The sequence below is a fragment of the Ruditapes philippinarum genome, unplaced genomic scaffold (genome assembly GCF_026571515.1).
Source record: "Ruditapes philippinarum isolate M1 unplaced genomic scaffold, ASM2657151v2 ctg5962_1_1_1_1, whole genome shotgun sequence".
In the NCBI taxonomy this organism is placed as follows: domain Eukaryota; kingdom Metazoa; phylum Mollusca; class Bivalvia; order Venerida; family Veneridae; genus Ruditapes; species Ruditapes philippinarum.
This window is the reverse complement of record NW_026861323.1, coordinates 97,707-118,431: the sequence shown is the minus strand read 5'-3', so window position 1 is coordinate 118,431 and position 20,725 is coordinate 97,707.

Here is a 20,725-nt window from a genome sequence, read left to right as displayed (position 1 = left end):
CTACGCAAATATGGTAATTAACAAAGTAACACATTAACACACAAACATGCTTTATTTAATCCAAAACATTTCAACCAATGTTGATTACATTCAAAAAGTCGCAACACTGCATACATAATACATCATCATTTAGACTGGTATAAAACATTGCCCCACCCACTAATGATATTTTTTTTTTTTTTACTTTAAGTCAGATTCCATTTAATATTCTAACAAATTAGCTCTACCAAGATTAAAGTTGTATGAATCTATCTAAATTCATATTATAATTCAAAATTGCAATACATTTTACACAAATAATTATTATAATTATTATTTATATACATTGTATTTGCATTTCTGTTCTGAAAATCAATCCTTCAATTAAATATCTTACCAGTGCTAAATTGCACTTACTTTACCATGGAAGTTTTGTAAGTAAAAAGACATTTTAAAATAAAATGAATCTTGAACTGAATGTTAAGACACTGAAAAAACACAATGTTATCTCATCATTTTTGTCACAGAGACCCGACTATCCATATAGTCTGACAACGCTACACGTGTATATATACATATTGCCCTGCCCTTGTTCAATGCTGAAATTATATCTCCACTTTTTCGGCCGGTGCTGTTGAAACCTTTAGCCTGCCCTTTTCACAGAGACACATTGTTTCGTATCTGTAAAATTGTTACAACATAATATGATAAATAAAAATGCGAACTTTGCATTCTGCTTTTAAAATAAAACAATTTTATGTCAAACTGAAAATGTAGGTACATGTACTATGAAAAGCAAGATAGATTGTGCTTTTAGATATATATTTTTATATTGAATTATCTACAAATAATCAGGTACGTATATTAACATACGTACCTGAAATAATTCATACATTAATGAGGCACGTTTAGCCTCAGCAAAAACGTGCCTCAGCTTTCTTCTTTAGAAAATATGTTTCATGTTATGTTGTTATAACAAATTTAAAGCATGTAAATTGCCTATCGGCTGAAAGAAGCGCTGACTGTGAAACATCATAATGTGCCATATAAGTAGGAAATACTGAACAAAACAGCACCTATACTTTCATACAGATAACTAAATTGGAAGTTTTGGTCGAGTGTTTAAGGTCACTGACTTCAAAACACTTGCTTCTCACGGTGTTAACGATGTAGGTTCGAGTCCTGTCTGGGTTTTGGAATCTATTATCTGACATAGCTTACCCAAACTAGCTTTATAGAATATTGGTGGTTCTACGCGCTAAAAATAATACCTATGTCACACTGTTTCCTTCACCAGTAAAGCTTGAAAGTTATTATATGACCTGTAAAGTGTTGATGTGACATAAAAACCAACAAACAAATCTCTGATCTTAGTAATTCCGAGAATGTAAGAAAACTGCAGTTTTGGACACTAAAAATAAAACACTTTTAAAAGAAAACCATTTAACTTTTTTACAAATGTGAATTCCCTTTAGAAAAGTTATATAATTATGCAGTAGCACACAAAATTGAATCTGGTACACCAACTGTGTATTAAAAATATAGAGGGTTTTTCTTTGATTTACCTGTTAATTGCTTTTCAAAAATGCTGGATCTTTTCAAACAGAACCCATTTAGCCTCTCCTAACTTGGAAATATGGAAAGCTCTTGCCACATCCAATCAACGGATTGATTTATGTTTGCCAAAATATAAAAGGCTGGACTCTCGCTAAATATTGTCTTCTGCAATCAACCACCCCATACTATGTTTAGCCCTTCCTCTGAAAATAAGATATATAAGTCCATAAAACATTATCAAAAAGATATTAAAAAGAAATAGTATTGAAATGATATAGTAGGGAAACGCCTGAGAAAATGTTGGTATGAGCAAACACTTTTGTATGTGCATTTATTATAATCATGCTGTAAAACAATGATGTAAATTTGTGTTGATATATCAATTTCTGTTGTATTACCAAACCTGAAAGACACCCAATTGTTTTGTTTTCATTCATTCAATAAGATATATCTACGTAAAAAACATTTTTCTCTCACAGCCCATTACCCCTTGTGTAGAAGTCACGTGTCTATCCATCTTCTAACTAATTATACAACAACTTTTCTATAAATGCTGACAACAACATGGAAAACATTACTTAAAATATACATACTATCGTGAAGGTAGATTATCAAGCTACACAACATTTTATTTAAAAGAAAACAATTGAAGCAAATTTAATATGTTATAATAAGAATCAAATGGTTAAGGGTCGGAAAAGATATGATTAACATCTATATCAAATGCAATTTTGAAGTCTGGTCTGTTTACACCTCATTTTAATTTTCTCTTTGAATATGTTATCTTAGTATTTAAGTAAATTTTGTGTTTTAAAACCATTTTGATAAGTGAAATCTATTGCATTTTGACATTAGATTATTAGACTTATCCAAATTGTCTAGAATGATAGAATAAAAATAGTTAAAACATAAGATATAAAACTGTGTAAAGAACAGAACAGAACAGAATTTTATTTTGGATTTGTACATAGTGCATCATCACTACAATATAAATACACAAATTGTAAAGATGTCACGTTTCTATTTAACAAATAATATAGGATTTTATATATATTATTGAATTTCATGTAAAGCTAGAGAATGAACAATAATGATTTAAGAGAATATTATTAACACTTTAATATAAAACAATTTGTTACGCAGAGTATACAACAAATCAATTGAATTTTTAGTATAAATGTGTAACAAAATTTCAAAATTCAGTTGTTAGTACTAACAATAATGTTCCTGATTTTAATCGATTCTCTCAAATATTTAGCTAGATTAGTGAGTATAATTTTATTATTAGAAGAAATCAGTCCAATATCTACACATTGACGGACATTTGTAATAATATCGTTTCACATATATTTTTCCTTATGTCAACATAGCATGGGCATATCAAAACAAAATGGTATAGTCTGATTTTATTGACCTGTCAATTATGAATACATTATAGGACTCATTTAAATATATTCGATCCCACTTCGGTATGGTCCGTGTAGTTTACGAGAATTAATGTGGAGTATATTAGTCATGGATTGAAAGTCACGCCAGCTTAATGTAAAGGTTTTCGTTAATTCACAATAGGACAGTCGGTAAAGAGAATGACTGATAATTGAGAGATCTGTGGTTCGATCCGTACTGTTACCATTGTTTTAGTACTCTTTCTTTATTTTTGCAGTATATTTTAATGGAACAGATTTGTAGTATGTTTTACGGCATTGAAAAGACATTTATTGATTTTAATCCGTTTTAATTTTAAACATGAATTCTTAAAAGACATGTTATTTAAAAAGAGTATATACATAACAAAATTAAGTAAAACATAAACAAAACGAACAACATAAAATAATCATATATAGATTCAATAATGTTGAAAGTATTAATAAGAAAAAAACATGGACCAACGCGGCCTCGAACTTAAAACACGTGTTGCACCTAGATTATAAACTCGTGATTTACGCTATTGTGCTATAACGCTGAGTACACTTAGTTTAGCGATACAAATTAAATTAAATTCCATCGTATAGCGTACATCTCACGGAACTAACCGAACATCTACCGAAGATTAATATACTGTGTGCATCGACCGTGTAATCAGTATGTAATTGACAGGTTAATAAAACCAAACAATATTCATCTTTTTACAACATAAACAATATCTTTCACTCCTTGGGGTTTTATTCTGACCATATAACCCGTTTGTACTCTTAGTGTATGTGCAGACATTCTAATTCTTGTGATGTAAAATCTAAGATCCTTTGGTAATATGTTAAGATAGTTTTCGTATGAATATAATTCTTTACAATTTTTATAAAGTTCTAAAACAGAATTACTAGTATTTTCTACAGATGAATGCCATATTTGTATATAATTATCAATAACTCTTTGTTTAAATATTTTTGGAAATAATTTACTATCTACGATATTATTTTCAAAAAAGTTTTCGGATAAACCATATATATCTAGCATTTTTTTTAATATCTGATACCCAGTTTTTTACATTTATAACAGTCAGATAAACTTAATTCATATGTTTTCCGTAAAATTATATTATCAGTATTTATCAATTTGCACCAAAACTTAATTATTCTTACGTATCGATTTATATACAATGGGTAACGCCGAGTTCGCCGTATATACGAACAATGCTTGTATTGGCTCTAACATTTAAAATTCTTTTACAATACTTCAAGTGAATACGCTCAATTATCTTTTGATTTGCTATAACCCCATACTCTCAGATGCATATGATATGATTGAACCTACAAAAGAATCAAATAATTGGCATAATAATTTGGGTTTTAAATCCATGTTATCTGTTAAGAAGTAAAAGTAATGTATAAAGTTTCAGTAACAGCTTCCTCATTAATAGTTAATAAATAGTTTTAGCTTGATTACACCCTATTGGATACGCTGTCTATTTTTCATATAACATGCTGGAATATTATCATTTCGCTTAGAAATGCATTATGTATTACAAAATACGTTTGTTTACATCAAGTTATCATATTATTTGATTTAATTATGATTTCCACAATTCATAAAACATGCCAACTCTTTGAAATAAGTCAAATTTAACATTTTAAAAAATATCCCTAGATTTTCGTGATTTTGGTCACAACACGCTTCCGTAGAGAAGAAAAATTTACATAACTTGTGCATACACATTATTTTAAATACTCAGTAAGATGTGTGGTTAATTCTGTGCCATTTTAGATAATTGTACAAAAGAAAACAATATAGAACAGTGAGTAAAAGATAAACTCTCTTTTAATGATTACCTTATTCAAAATTGTGTTTAAAATCGCGAAATTATATGACACATTTTGTCATCTGCATAATCGATTGATTGGTGGTCAATTAAATCTATCTACTGACATATTTTTTCCTAAAATTTATACAGAAGAATATAAAACTGACTAAAATTACTCACCTTTGCAATAGGAATGCTGGATTGAAGTAACTTCAGATCTTTCAACGAAAATATAATAAACGTGACGTCACCGAACGTGCATAAAGTTAAAGTATGGTGTAATTTAAGAGACACATTTAAATATTGATTTTTACTAAATCTTTATGATCGATTTTTCAGGATTCTGCAGGGAGATTTTTTGAGGACTTTTTTCTCAAAATGAAGATAATGTTTATCTTTTATTTAATCGTGAAAACATTTCTGAAGGAATTAGTTTTACCATAATTTCTATTATGACTGGCCTATTAAAAAAAATAGAATGTTGGAGAAAATGCAGTTACTTGTCATCATTTTTTGGTTTCTAATCATAGAAGTATAATGATATCCATTGTAACCATATTATATGGACATGTTAACTATAACTTTTCATGGCACAATCAATCTATAGTTCTGGGGATGTGCACCTTCTTTTACTCATGTGACAGCAAGGCTCTATATGCTTTTAGGTCACATCAGTTGTAAATCAAAAATTATCATTTTATCAAACCAAAAAACTTAATGGTGTGTAAATACAATGAAGATTTTATTATTTATCAGCATAATACAAAATTCTTTTTAGTTAAATTTTGTTGATTTACATATTTTATGCAATGAATGACTAATTACATGCAGTATTTATCATCATATTTATACTGCATGATTAATGCAAAAGGGGTATTTTTACATAGTTTGACTTTAAATATTTAGTACCGGTAGTTTATTTGGATTGAATGTGCCATCTACAATTTGTAGGTGTAGAAGTACTTTCTCTGTTAACTTAGCAATGTTTAAATTTTAAATATATTTTCAAAAATTTTATGAAAATTAGCATGAATCTGGAGACATTATCTCTAAACTTTTTGAATTTGATGCTGTATATAACTATATATACAATGAAGAATAGGTGGCGCGATAGCTCAGTTGGTTAAACCACTGACTATCACTCCTGAGGTCCCGGGTTCGATCCTGGGTTACACCCTTGGGATTTTTCAGAGACACTTTCAGTGTTTCCCACCTACATAGAGGTGTACTGGTAAGAAATCCAGGTAATTCTCGCATGTATCAGTGCTATACACTGGGCATGTAAAAGAACCAAGGGGTCTATTCAATAAGAGCTAGGGACTGGTTCCCGGATTCCCTTGTATCTTAAAGCTGTTTCTTAAATGTATACAATGTATACCTGCTTAGAGTGATCGAAAACGATTTTAAAGCAGTATGATGTAGAAAAAAAAAAAATGTAGAGAATGGAAACACAAATAATAGCATGGTAAGTAGTTAACAATGCGCTTATAATTTTTTTATGGCATATTCCTTAATTCAAACATTGTTACTATAATAAAATAGTTAAAAGTAACACCACAATGTTTGCCATGTGTTCTCATAGCCATTGAATGACTCTTACAAATTTTAGTGTGCAGGTGTTGGTTTGTTAAAATAATTAATTTGTTGAATTGATACCTAGATCATATTATTATTATGAAATGGACTCTTCACAAAGTATTTAATTTTCAACTGAAGAAAACTTTTAAATGGTAACTAGAATTCTTTGAAGAGAGAAATTTTTCATATATTTGTGAAATGTCCCTCACAGTCATCTTGTTCAGCTGAACATTAACATTTGAGCTATTATTTTATAATAGAAGATCATCCAAGGATCATTCCTATATAGTTTCATCAAAATCATAGCTAAGGAGATGCTATTTAAAGGATTTTCTGTCTTAAGCTGTAGGAGTCTTTGTGTTTGCAAAAACATTAACAACAGACAACAGGCAGAGTATGGTGTGCTCAGGTGAGCTAAAAAGATCCCTAGTACTAGTATGTACTAATAAATAATAATTGTTCCACAAATGAAGCATCAATGACAAATCAACAAAGTCCTATATAGTAGTTAGTTTGAGCAAAAGCTTTTATAATGTTTAAAAATCTTTTTTTATTTGTTAATATACATTTATCTATCAATCTATCTTCTGTTAATGTCAAATGTACCCCTCACGGGGACCTAGACATGTTGACCCTTTGCATGCTGGGAAAATTGTCGTCTGCTAATAAATTAATGTTGTATGCTTAACTTCCTTTAATTCTACTAAACTTTCTGCAATAAAAACATAAAAGGTGGCAGTCAAACAATCAGGTACATGACTAGTTTAACAAATTGTGCACCAGGGCTTTTATTATGCAGACAATGGTCGCCCTTCATACTAGTTAAAGTCATTTCACTTCCTGATTGATTTCTTACATGGGGCATTCTTGCCCGAGTGGTTTAGGACATTGACTTCAAAACACTTGCCCTCATCACTGTGGCTTTAAATCCTGTATAGGACTTTGGATCATTGTAAGGAAAAGAATGCATACACTACAGTACACAATTTAAATAAAGATCAACATACAAAAAAAACGTTCATGCAAATGAACTTAATGTTTATTAATGAAACAATTCAAGCCATATTTACGCAACACGTAAATGATCTCAAAATTATGTCTCCATTTTTGGTACATTATTATTATTTTAAATCTACTTTGCTTTCATTCTAATAAATTAACATAAAAGGGATACAAGTAAACGTCTGGACGGTTTTTTTTATATCCGAACAATACGACACTTTTGAATATTTCAGGGCAAAAAGACAGTTAAATAATGTTTCTTTAGCAAGGGTGTGATGTTAACCTTGTGTAGTTGAAGTACTTAATGTGGCTTCCCGTCAACTGTAAAAAATTATCAGCTGTTGTTGTCCTGTTTCCTTAAAATCCTTTTTGTTCATTTCCGATCCTTTTCGCTCAAAATCATGATAAACGCCGTTTTGAAACTCCGGTAACCATGTCTAAACTCTGTTATTATTTTCACTATTTTTGATCATGTATGTATCTATTCTGTCAACACCCTCGCGATTACGTAGCCGGTCCACGCGAAATATTAAAAAAGGAAATAAAAGAATAATAAAATATTATACACTATATAGTGTAGAAGTAATGTATGCAGATCATAATGGAAGGAAAAGGATTGATTAAGTGGTTTAGGTATTTTTCTCTCAACAATTGTAAGTTTGAACGGCCATGCTTCCACAGTATAACAAATATAGCATACATGTATACATTTGTATATATTTTCTGTTTTTTTTTTATTTATAACCCTTTGTTTAAAATGCTTTTAATTACTAGCCCGCTTCTTCTGGTGGAAAATTGGCCGCGACACTTTGGTTCACAAAGAAAAGATCAGGCTCGGGATCAAATTATCCTGATTTTATTTTCATTGCTCTATAAAACTAACATAGTATTTTTTGCTACAATTAAATGGAACATATTCAAAATGTAAATAATTGCTGATTTGCATTGCAAAGGACCAACCTATTTTAAGTTAAAATCAACGAATAACAAAACAAATACAAAAAAGAATTGGCTCAAAATAAGGATCAACTTTAGGATCAAAATCAATATTTGGATCAACTGTAAAATGTCCGTATCTTGCAAAAATAACAATAAATTTATTATTAAAAAATCATAAACATGTTATTTAAAGTCCAGTTTTATCAAAGTTAATATTAAATATTTAGTCTATTAGGATAAACAACGGAGAATATATGAGTTTTTAATTTGATCGTGATCCTTAGATCTTTGTGAAAACGGGGTTCTCAAAAATGTGCAAAATTCCAGGTTGTAATTATGACCGTCAAAATTGTTATACATGTATATAAACAATGCACGTCCGTGCAATACACGTGCACGATATGAAGCTTATTGCTAACGATCCCAGAGTAATTGGCAGTTGGTACCTTTTGTCAATATTATAATTTTAAAATATTTCGATTGCTTTTGATAAAAATATGCATGTATACACAACAACCAATTATTACAAAATTACAATATGATTAATGAAAGTGGGCGAATTCACATGGACTGCGCAGGCTGGTCTGGATCCATGCTGGTCGCAAACCCATTATGTTGGTTTTGTCATGACACGGCTCATATGTAAATCTCCGTTGCGTTGAAAATGTTTCCATTTCGCCGCCATATAAATATCATTTAGAATGTCCTATTTTCAACATATTCCAAAATAAAGGAAAATAAATCATTTATTAAAGGGCAATTACTTATCATTTTCAATTTCTTTTACTTATTTCACGATTTTAAGTTATTTTTAAACATAAGATCTACCCGTTATGCAAATCTTTATATTTTCCGTTGCGCCGAAATATGTCCATTTCGCTGTCCATTTAGAATCTGATATATTCAGTATTCTATATACATATTATAGGTAAATCGAGTGAAATAGATTTAGAAGGGTTTTTATATAATAATTTATATCCGCAATGCTAAAAGAAATATTTCTTTAATAATGCTTCTGACATTTACCTATCTGCAGTTTATTTATGGGGAGAAAATTCACCCATTGCAAATTTGATAGATATAGATTTGTTCGACTGTTTACAAAATGATATAGAACATTTTACGTCGAAACGCACGGTGTTTGTTTCAGGAGATTGTAATGCAAGGACATCATGCAAACATGACTATATATTATGTGATCAATTTGTGCCCGACATCGTCTCAGATGATTATTGTATTGATACAGCCTTGCCAAGAGATTAATTGACATGTGTAAAGCTACCTCCCTTAGAATAGCAAACGGTCGCTTAGGTGACGATTTTGGGAATGGTGTTTTTACATGCTATAATTATAATGGTGCTAGCTTAATAGATTATTTATTATTGTGTGAAAAAGATTTTGAAATGATAAACAATTTTCATGTATGTAATTTTAATGAATTCAGCGACCATGCTGCCTTAAATTTCGACATTTTGTGTAACTCGGTTAACGCAAATGGTTCAGAAGTATTTTTAATTACGCAGTCCTACGCATAAACCCTTCCAGCCTGCTGAATCTCAGTGAGGGCTTATCAGCTAGTAAATTACTATTAACTGTATATCTCCCATTAACACGTCCATTGAGTTGAGAGTTTTGTCATTATTTATTGCCCCTCTGTATTCTTATCTAATGGCCCCAACTTTGAAGGATCAAATTTCTACAGAAGATACAGTAACTAAATTTATCAATGTTTTTTCTCCTTTCTTTTGTATATGGGTCTGTGGCCCAATTGAATTGTGAAACCTAGCAATTATTTGTAAATATACTTTATAACATACGATATTTTTTTAAATTAATAATAAATAAAATAAAGTTCAATTGTTAAGTGTCGCTGTTACTCATCTTACTGACTGAACCCCCTCCCGGCCAGCTAAAAAAACAAAAACAAAAAACTGTTCATAGATGTAACTTTTTCTGAAAAGTGCAAGACTCTTAACTAAAATGACCAGATAAGTGATATTTTTATTATTAGCTCGAATATACTAAGAATGTGGTGAGTTGTCCTACTCACCTTGGTTTGCAAGTCAACCTCAGCGTCCGTACTTTAAATAAATGTTTATGCGCCTATAACTTCTTTATTTCTTAAGGTATCAATTTCAAATATAAATTCCTTATCATCGTCCACATCATTTGATAAGGTGCAAAACTCTAAAACCAGTATTTCCTGAACTATATCCCATTGAACTTAAAATTATGTTATATTTTACTCTAACATCTTTATTTCATATTAAAGTATTGACTTTAAACTTCAAACATGTGTTCCTTATCATCAACTTCATCATATGTGTCAATGTTTTTTAGCTCACCTGTCACAAAGTGACAGGGTGAGCTTTTGTGATCGCTTTTTGTCCGTCCGTCTGTCTGTTAACTTTTGCTTCAAATGACATCTCCTTATAAACCACTAGGCCAATTACATCCAAACTTCACAGGAATGTTCCTTTGGTGGTAACCTATAAAAAATGTTCAAAGAATTGAATTCCATGCAGAACTCTAGTTGCCATGGCAACCGAAAGAAAAAACTTAAAATATCTTCTTTTAAAAATCAAAGAGCTAGAGCTTAGAAATTTGGCATGAAACATCTTCTAGTAAGTGTCTACTAAGTTTGTTCACATAAAAGCCCTGGGGTCAAAATTAGTCCCACCCCAGGGGGTCATTGATTTTCCCTATATACATATAGTAAAAACTTAAAAATTCTTTTTTTAAAGAACCCATGGAGCTAGAGCTAAGATATTTAGCATGAAACATCATCTGGTAAGTGTCTACCAAGTTTGTTCAAATAAAAGCCCTGGGGTCAAAATTGGCCCCGCCCTGGGGATCATTGATTTTCTTTATATGTGTATGGCAAAAACTTAAAAATCTTCTTTAAAAAAACCCAAATAGCTAGAGTTAAGATATTAAGCATGAAACATCTTCTAGTAAGTATCTACAAATTGGTTCAAATAACAGCCCTGGGGCTAAAACTGGCCCCGCCCCAGAGGTGTCATTGTTTTTAACTATATGTGTATAGTAAAAACTTAAATAATCTTGTTTTAAAAATGCCAATGAGCTAGAAGTTAGATTGCAGGAAACATTTTTTGTGGGTGTCTACCAAGTTTGTTCAAATAAAAGCCATTGGCTAAAATTGGCCCTGCCAAAGGGGGGGGGGTCATTGTTTTTCATTATATGTGTGAAGTAAAAACATAACATCATGAAACATCTTCTAATAATGAGTCTCTTCCAAGTTTGTTCAAATAAAAGCCCTGGGGTTTAAACTAGCCCCGCTCCGGGGGCCTAAATACAGGTGAGCGACCTCAGGGCCATCATGGCCCTCTTGTTTTAAACTCTAACACCAATTTTTCCAGAATTATCTCCCAATGAATTTTTTCCTCTCAAAAAATGTTACTTTTTACTTTCTTTTTTATTTCTTAAGGTATCAACTTCTAACTTCAAATATATTTCCTTATCATTTGTGACAAGATTCATAACTGTAGCATGAATATTTCCAGGATTATTTCCCCCATTAAACTTTTTTTTTAAATAAAAATTGATATTTTTTAACTTTAAACAATAACATGGCAAGCTTCATAACTCTAGCTAGCATCAATATTTTAAGAATCATCATTCCTATAAGTATGACCTTGACTATGAAGGTAGGGATAGGGGTCTTAGTTGCGACATGTCGTCTTAATGTGGAAGATATTTATGCCTAGTTATTTTGTAATCCTTTGATGCATGACAGTCTTGATGTGAAAGACATGTATCCCAAGTTATTCTTCCATGCATGACAAAGTTACTTTCCGGACACAAATGTGTGAACCTATAAACTTTTATTGTGAAAAAGTGAAACTTCAAAATGTTAGTGTGACCTTGACCTCTGAGGTAGGGACGTAATTCTTGGACGCAAGATGTCGTAGACATTAATGCCTAGTTATTTAAATATCATTCCATGCATGACAAAGTTATAGTCCGGAAAGGAATGAAGTGGGGATGCACAGACAGACGGACGTCCAGACAGACAGACAGAGGGACAGTGCGATTTTGATATGCCTCCCTTCGGCGGCATAAAAATGTTTTTATCAACACCTATATCAGGTGCGATTAGATTTATAACTCAAGTCCTGTATTTCTAGAATTATCTCCATTTCATTTTTGAATTAGGGATTTATTGAAAATTAATATATTTCTAACAATTATCCTTGTTATTATAAATGACATCAACTCTAGACTTTTGATAAATGTCCTTTGTCATTACTCACATCATGCATGACAAGGTTTTTAACTCTAGTATCCTTATTTCAAGAGATATTTCCTCTTTGAACTTAGAATTTTACTTTAATAACTTTATTTACTTTTTCTTGTATCATTTTGGTACCTTTTTTGATAAAAAAGTCACATTCATCTCTTTACCTACTAGATTGAATGACAGCCTACGATAATGCTTTGAATCCATTATTATTATTACTAAACATTATTTTGCTCCTTCTGAAAAAAAAAAAAAGAAAAAGAATGTAAATCACTGAGGTATGATATAGGCCTTTAATATGAAAGTAATTTACAAAATTATTTTCATTGTGAGTTGTAAGTGATTAAAAACCCTTTTTTTTAAATACTGTAATCCAATTTTTATTTGTCTTTTGTCTTCTTTACACTAAAAAGTTAAATATTAGTTTTTCGTTATTACATCTAAAATGTTCTCTATATCTTCCAGCTTAAACTACACATTCTTGAAACATAATAGGGTCATAAAACATTCAAGGGTGCTGCTATCAGTAAAACAGTGACAAGCCATGTAATTATAATTAAATGCTCATCAGTGACCAGAGATAGGAAATTTTGGGGAAAACTGGAAATCTTGGGCTTATGCGTAGGACTGTACGAGTATATTAAATCACGGATTTATATTACAAGTAATATAAATCTGTGATTAAATGGAGGGATAATGATAAAGAATTATATCGCTCTGGTGCCTGTTTTAAATGATCTATTACTGAAATGTAATGTAAATGATGTAAATAGTGTAAATAATACGGTGAATTTATTTACGAGTGCTGTGAGAGAAGTGGCAGATCCTCTTTTCAAAAACATGGTTGTACATTTCCAAGATTTGATGTAACTGAAATTGATGATTCCTGTAAATGGTTTGATTTAGATTGTAGGGAAACAAACCAATTGTACAAAAATGCATTAAAACAGTTTAATATGTCACACACAGAGACTGATGGATTAGAATTAGTTCAACGTAAAGCGAGGTATACGTAAATATGTTGTTAGGAAAAAACGTCGTTCTTTTAAATGGCAACAAACTAGAAATTTTGAAAATTTAAAAAAGAGTAAACCACGTGATTTTTGGCGCTATTTTAAAAAGCAACAGTGTAATATTTGGTACATTGTAAAGACAATAGTCTATAATATTATAATGACATCTAAGTCATAGTATAAACAACTAACACAGAGTGTGTCTTAACTGTTTAATTAACTAATTCCAAGTGCGCTGTAGCTGCATACATTTAGGCGGGAATACATAATACAGAGAATCATGGGAAGTATAGACTTGCTATAGTGATAACATAAATGAATTACAAGTACATAATTCTACAAACAGGGAAGTAATAATTGTGAAATACCTTTGCACGATTTTAAAACATATTTTTAAACTATGTTCTCTGAAGTAAATTTTTCCTTAAAAAGAAAGAGCAGAAGATTTTAACAATGTCCATGATTTTAATGATTTTAACCCTGTTCTTTCTGAATAAGATGGAAATATTACTTTACAGGAAGTACTTAAGGCAATTTCTATGCTTAAACGAAATAAAGCGGCGGGGAAAGATAATCTTTTAAACGAATATTTTATAGAAGCAAGTGATATTTTGTCTGGACATATAACAGAGCTATTTAACAATATTTTAGAATCTGGCATTTTTCCCGAAATCTGGACAAGAGGTTGTATAAGACCATTACATAAAAAAGGAAATAAAGAAAATGTACAAAATTACAGAGGAATAACTTTATTAAGTCATCTTGGTAAATTGTTTACCTGTATTTTAAATCAAAGAATAACTAAATGGTGTGATGAAAATAATATTATCTCTGTTTTAAGAAAGGTAGTTCGACTACAGATGCTTTTCTGTACGAAATCTGCTGTGGTCATAGTATTATTTTTACAATAGCTTTATCTCTTAGATTTGGTTTGCTATATTGCTAATCATGGTCATGCAACTACATAGTTAGGTGAAGAAGCAGGCGCTTGTTTTGGTTGAGTCTATTATGTTTTGTTTAGGGGGTGAGTTGTCATACACACATTTACAATTTATATGCATGTATTTTGTTCCAATGATTGTTATTATCTTAAATGCTTCTGTGATTGTTGTTTTATCAATTCATTTGTAAATAAGATTGTTATTTATTATATGCTTTTCAGTGGATTACTGATTTATCCGTGAAAATTATATTTGATAATTTCACAGTGAAAATTATCAAAATATAATTTCACTTTTTTCAATGACGAAACTACTTTTTTAAAATTTTCCCCATGTGGTACCTCAATTTTATTTTTACTGACAATTCTGACAATGTCAGGCTGTTAAAAGAAATAGCAAAGCTGAAATAGATAAATAACTTGAATGTCAAAAGTAATAAAGAGAGAAAACTTACTTCTATTCCTTCAAATTCCAATAACAAAATTTCGTCTCTAAATTTTTTTGTTTCCTTTTTACCACAGGCAATCGGTGCGTGGCTAGGATAGTATACATGTACATGACCACGCCCACTTATTTTTTTATAAATATTTTTTTTTCTTATTAATAAAATATTTTTTATTCAAAATGTTTTTAAAATATCTTATTTTCAATAAATCAACAAAGAAAATTTGTTTTTAAAAAAATTCATCCATATATACTATTAATATAGTAAAGGTAGAAAGGTTCGCCAGCGGACCTACCACCAGGCCTTATGTTACCTCCCAGATCTTTGTTAATTGTCAACCAATTTTCACCAAATAAAGTGCAATCTACGCAGAAATGATTTCTCTTTCGAAAAATGTACAATATTAGAACAGTTGGTACGACAAAAGATGGAATTTTAAAGCAAAAATGCACTTTTTGTCTAGGTCGGCCATCGCTTGACCGAGCCGAAAGTAGACGATTTTGAACATAAATCGATCTTTTTCTTAATAACAAACTAATGTCAGTGCATGCAAACAGTTGAAATAGAAAAGGCAGCTATAATACTATCGCTTACCGGTCCAAAGTAAATCCAAAACGTCTATATTGCTTCCAAATTTCAACCAAAATTGTAAACATTATTGTAAGAGATTTTATAAAAGGACTTTTCATTACTGTAATCACATAAATATGAAAATATGAAATAAAAATAATGATAACAAGCAATTTTCAAAAGTATTAAGTACTACCATCCCAAAATGGGGAATTAAGTCTCTCTATAAAATATTGAACAATATAAATAATATTTGTATAGTCTGAAGACAAATTGAATTAATTTTAAAACTGTACCTTTAAAATACTGCTCAGACAAAATCTACCAACCCAACAATTGGGCTCCATACAAAAGGAATTACGGCGTGAATATGTCCGTGTGACAGCATTTACTTTCCTCATTTGATAAGATTATATAAATTACTATTTTGACTTAAGAGAGCAATCTTAATTCTATTATTGATGCAATCAAATACTACCACCCAAAAAAGGGCTCCATACATGAGGAAATGCGGCTTGTATTTGACATTATTTCTTTCTCTTTAAACTTAATGTTGTTGTCTTTTGTCTTCGTTTGCGCTGACATGGCTTGCGTCCGTTTGTCTTAGGGGCTATGACTACACTCTGTCCGTCCGTCGAGGTAACGAGTTTTGTATGTTCCGGATTGTAATGTCTGACCCTACGGTAGTAATTATGTCTTTGTTTGTCCGTCATTGTTGCCCAATGCGTCTTTGACATCTCAAAGTGCTTGTAAGCGTCAGTCAGTCTAAAGTCACCCACATGGCAAATGGCGTTTCTTATACGATTATACTGACCTTTAACTAAGTCCTCTACATGTTTAACAAGATCGGGAAGGGACTGAGATTTCCAGTCTACCGTTTGTTTGAGAACGTGGTTCATCGACTCACAATTGTTGTTTGTCCAGTGGCTGATGACATTGTTCTGTCTTTGAGGGGCATTGACCTTTTCTTTTATTGACGGTAACAGACGTCTTTGGAAGTACGTCAAAAACTTCTCCGAAACTCCATTAAGTTCTGTTTCAATGTCAGAGGCTAATTCGTCGTAGCATATACTGTCGTCAGCGTCAACAAGTCCGTCTTGGCCAAAGATTTTTTTAAGAATGTCGTCTCTTTGGGTCTTCGTAACAGCATCGTCAGTCTGTATGTGTCGTGCATTTTCTTCTCAGTGTCGGTGCAAAGAACATGTGTTGACGTCGTGATTGCTTTTACAAGCGCCTTTTCATCATCAGAGCCAATGACCAATTTTGACAATGGGGTATCGCGCAATTTAAGCCTTAATTGAAAAAAAGAAGTGGCTGAATGTTTCGAAGTCACTGTTATCGTGAATAAAAAGGGGACCTAAAAATATCGGAATCGGGAAATTATTACCGGAATCGGCCTGTAATTTTCTTATTCATTAACTTTAAAAAAAATCTTGCATCTTTTATAAAATATAGAAAATTAATGACATATAAAAGATTTTTATTTAAAAAAAACAACACACATATGATTAATAAAACAAGAGATTTAATTAAGATCAGCGAGTTGCTACCATACTGCCGGAATCGGGGAATTATAACCGGAATCGGCCTGTAATCTTGTTATTCATGAACTTTTTAAAAACAAACTTGCATCTTATATAAAATATAGAAAATTAATGACATATAAAAGATTTTTATTTAAAAAACACGCATTTGATTAATGAAACAAGAGATTGAATTAAGATCAACGACTGTGACAATCGGGGAATTATTACCGGAATCGGCCTGTAACTTTGTTTGTTATTCGTGAACTTTTTTTTTTTTTAATCTTGCATCTTTTACAATAAATAAGCTATTAGTGACATGTAAAGGTTTTTATTAAAAAAAAAACAACAACACACATTTGATTAATTAAACAAGAGATTGAATTAAGACCAGCGAGTTACTGACATACTGCCGGAATCGGGGAATTATTACCGGAATCGGCCTGTAATTTTGTTATTCATGAACTTCTTCAAAAAAATCTTGCATATTTTATAAAATACAAACAATAAATGACATGTAAAAAATAATTTTATAAAAAAACCACACATTTGAGTTATATAACAAGAGATTTAATTTAGATCAGCGAGTTACTGTCATACTGTGCGAATCCGGGAATTATTACCGGAATCGGCCTGTACATTTATCATTCATGAACTGTTTTTCAAAAATCTTGCATCTTTTATAAAATATAAACAATAATTGACATGTAAAAAATAATTTTATAAAAAAAACACACATTTGATAAATTAAACAAGAGATTTAATTAAGATCAGCGAGTTACTGTCATACTGTGCGAATCCGGGAATTATTACCGGAATCGGCCTGTACATTTATCATTCATGAACTGTTTTTCAAAAATCTTGCATCTTTTATAAAATATTAACAATAATTGACATGTAAAAAATAATTTTATAAAAAAACCACACATTTGATAAATTAAACAAGAGATTTAATTAACATCAGCGATTTACTGTCATACTGTGCGAATCCGGGAATTATTACCGGAATCGGCCTGTAATTTTATCATTCATGAACTGTTTTTCAAAAATCTTGCATCTTTTATAAAATATAAACAATAATTGACATGTAAAAAATAATTTTATAAAAAAACCACACATTTGATAAATTAAACAAGAGATTTAATTAAGATCAGCGTGTTACTGTCATACTGTGCGAATCCGGGAATTATTACCGGAATCGGCCTGTACATTTATCATTCATGAACTGTTTTTCAAAAATCTTGCATCTTTTATAAAATATTAACAATAATTGACATGTAAAAAATAATTTTATAAAAAAACCACACATTTGATAAATTAAACAAGAGATTTAATTAACATCAGCGATTTACTGTCATACTGTGCGAATCCGGGAATTATTACCGGAATCGGCCTGTAATTTTATCATTCATGAACTGTTTTTCAAAAATCTTGCATCTTTTATAAAATATAAACAATAATTGACATGTAAAAAATAATTTTATAAAAAACCACACATTTGATAAATTAAACAAGAGATTTAATTAAGATCAGCCAGTTACTGTCATACTGTGGGAATCCGGGAATTATTACCGGAATCGGCCTGTACATATATTATTCATGAACTGTTTTTCAAAAATATTGCATCTTTTATAAAATATAAACAATAATTGACATGTAAAAACAAAATTATAAAAAAACCACACATTTGATATATTAAACAAGAGATTTAATTAAGATCAGCGAGTTACTGTCATACTGTGGGAATCCGGGAATTATTACCGGAATAGGCCTGTAATTTTATCATTCATGAACTGTTTTTCAAAAATCTTGCATCTTTTATAAAACATAAATAATAAATGACATGTAAAAAATATTCTTATACAAAAAAGCACATACAAACAATATAAATGTACAAAGAATTTTATAAACAAAATCACGCTTGATTAAACAAGAGCTAGATGTCATACTAGATGTCATACTGTATTGTTATTCGGGCAGTTTGGCATTAGCTCGCCGATATCATGCAGAACTCTTGTAAAATTAATCAAAAGCGATTTTATTTACATTTTTCTACATTTAATTGATATTGTATATAATTTAAAAGATGCAAGAACCTTTTTTAAAAATCTTTATTTATATCCAAAATAAAGGCCGATTTCGGTAATCCTTCGCCTATTCCGACAGTATGACAGTAACTCGCCGATATTAAATATCTTGTTTAATTAATCATTTATCAATGAGATTTAATTTACAACATTCTGATGACATATCATTGATATTGTTTATATTTAATCAAACATGCAAAGAAATGTTAAAAATTGATAGATAAGGAAATTACAGGCCGATTTCGGTAATTCTTCGCCCGATACCGGCAGTTTGCCCGTTTTCGCTGATCATAAATATTTGTTTATCATTATTATTTCTAAGCGATTTTTTTCAAAATTTCTAGGGAAATAAATGATAATATTAAAGTTTTATAAAAAACATGCAAAAGTAAGATTAAAAGTTGCAAAAACAACGAAATAACAGACCGATCATCACTCGCTGATTCGGGCCGTTGGGCAGTAGCTCGCCGATATTAGATCTCTTGTTAAATTATTCAAAAGCGATTTTATTTACAAAAATCTTTTCATAAATCATTTACATTGTTTAAATTTCATAAAAATGCAAGAAAAAACTTAAAAAAATTACTAATAACAAAGTTACAGGCCGATTCCGGTAATTCACAGCCGATTCCGGTCGATTCCGGTAATTTGGCCGATTCCGGTAAGTCGTGTAACCGATTGCCTGTGGTTTTTACAGTCTGAAAAATACATTCCTTCCCCATGCTAAACTGCTCTTGATGACATTTGGGCATATTAAAGTATCCTACGAGCAATAACTGCCGTATGCTTTATGAAAAATTGAAAAGCATTGACAGCCATCACTCGTAAAATAAGTAAAATAACCCAGCGTTCCTTACAATGCCTTAGCAAGCTTCCAAGTTTTCCATTTTCCTAGCTCCTTTTCTGAATGTTTTCACTTCTGTCAACACTTTTTTTTTGTCTGTTACAATCCTCAAATAAGTTTTCTTTCTTTTAAAAAGGTGTATGACTAACAAATCCAAATTATATCCTTCTGAATCTTACACAATTATTTTCCTCTGCCGCTTACATTTTGGCTGTGACTAAAAAAAGGATTGGAGCACCACACTAAATACCGTATTCCGGTATATACCGGACAAGGCGCTTGAATGATAAAATGCTAAAATCTTGTCTTTTTACCCAACGGAATGAACTTTAACAGGTCTAATTCATCTTTTGACACCGAATCAAGTACGATAATCAAGGAAAAATGTAAAATTCGGCGAAAAAAACGATATTTGTCTATTTTGTGATCATGATTTCTGCAAGCGTCTAGAGGTACTGCTCCAATCCTGTATTGAGCTAAATCCTTTACAAAGCCAGGTCTAATATAAATTCGCAGTAAGTAACAGAAATATGGATGGATGGTTGGACTTTTTCTCCTACAATAATTGTTTGTTTTTATTATTAAAACAAGCGATCATTCATATTTTTTTAATAAAATGAATAAATATCACCGTCATTTAACCTTGATTGGCGGACTTATTTCTCAGCTCAAGACTTCTTGTTTTTAATGAGAAATTCCCTCTGAATGGGGCTCTCATTGGGGGAAACAGATTTTAATATTAACGTTA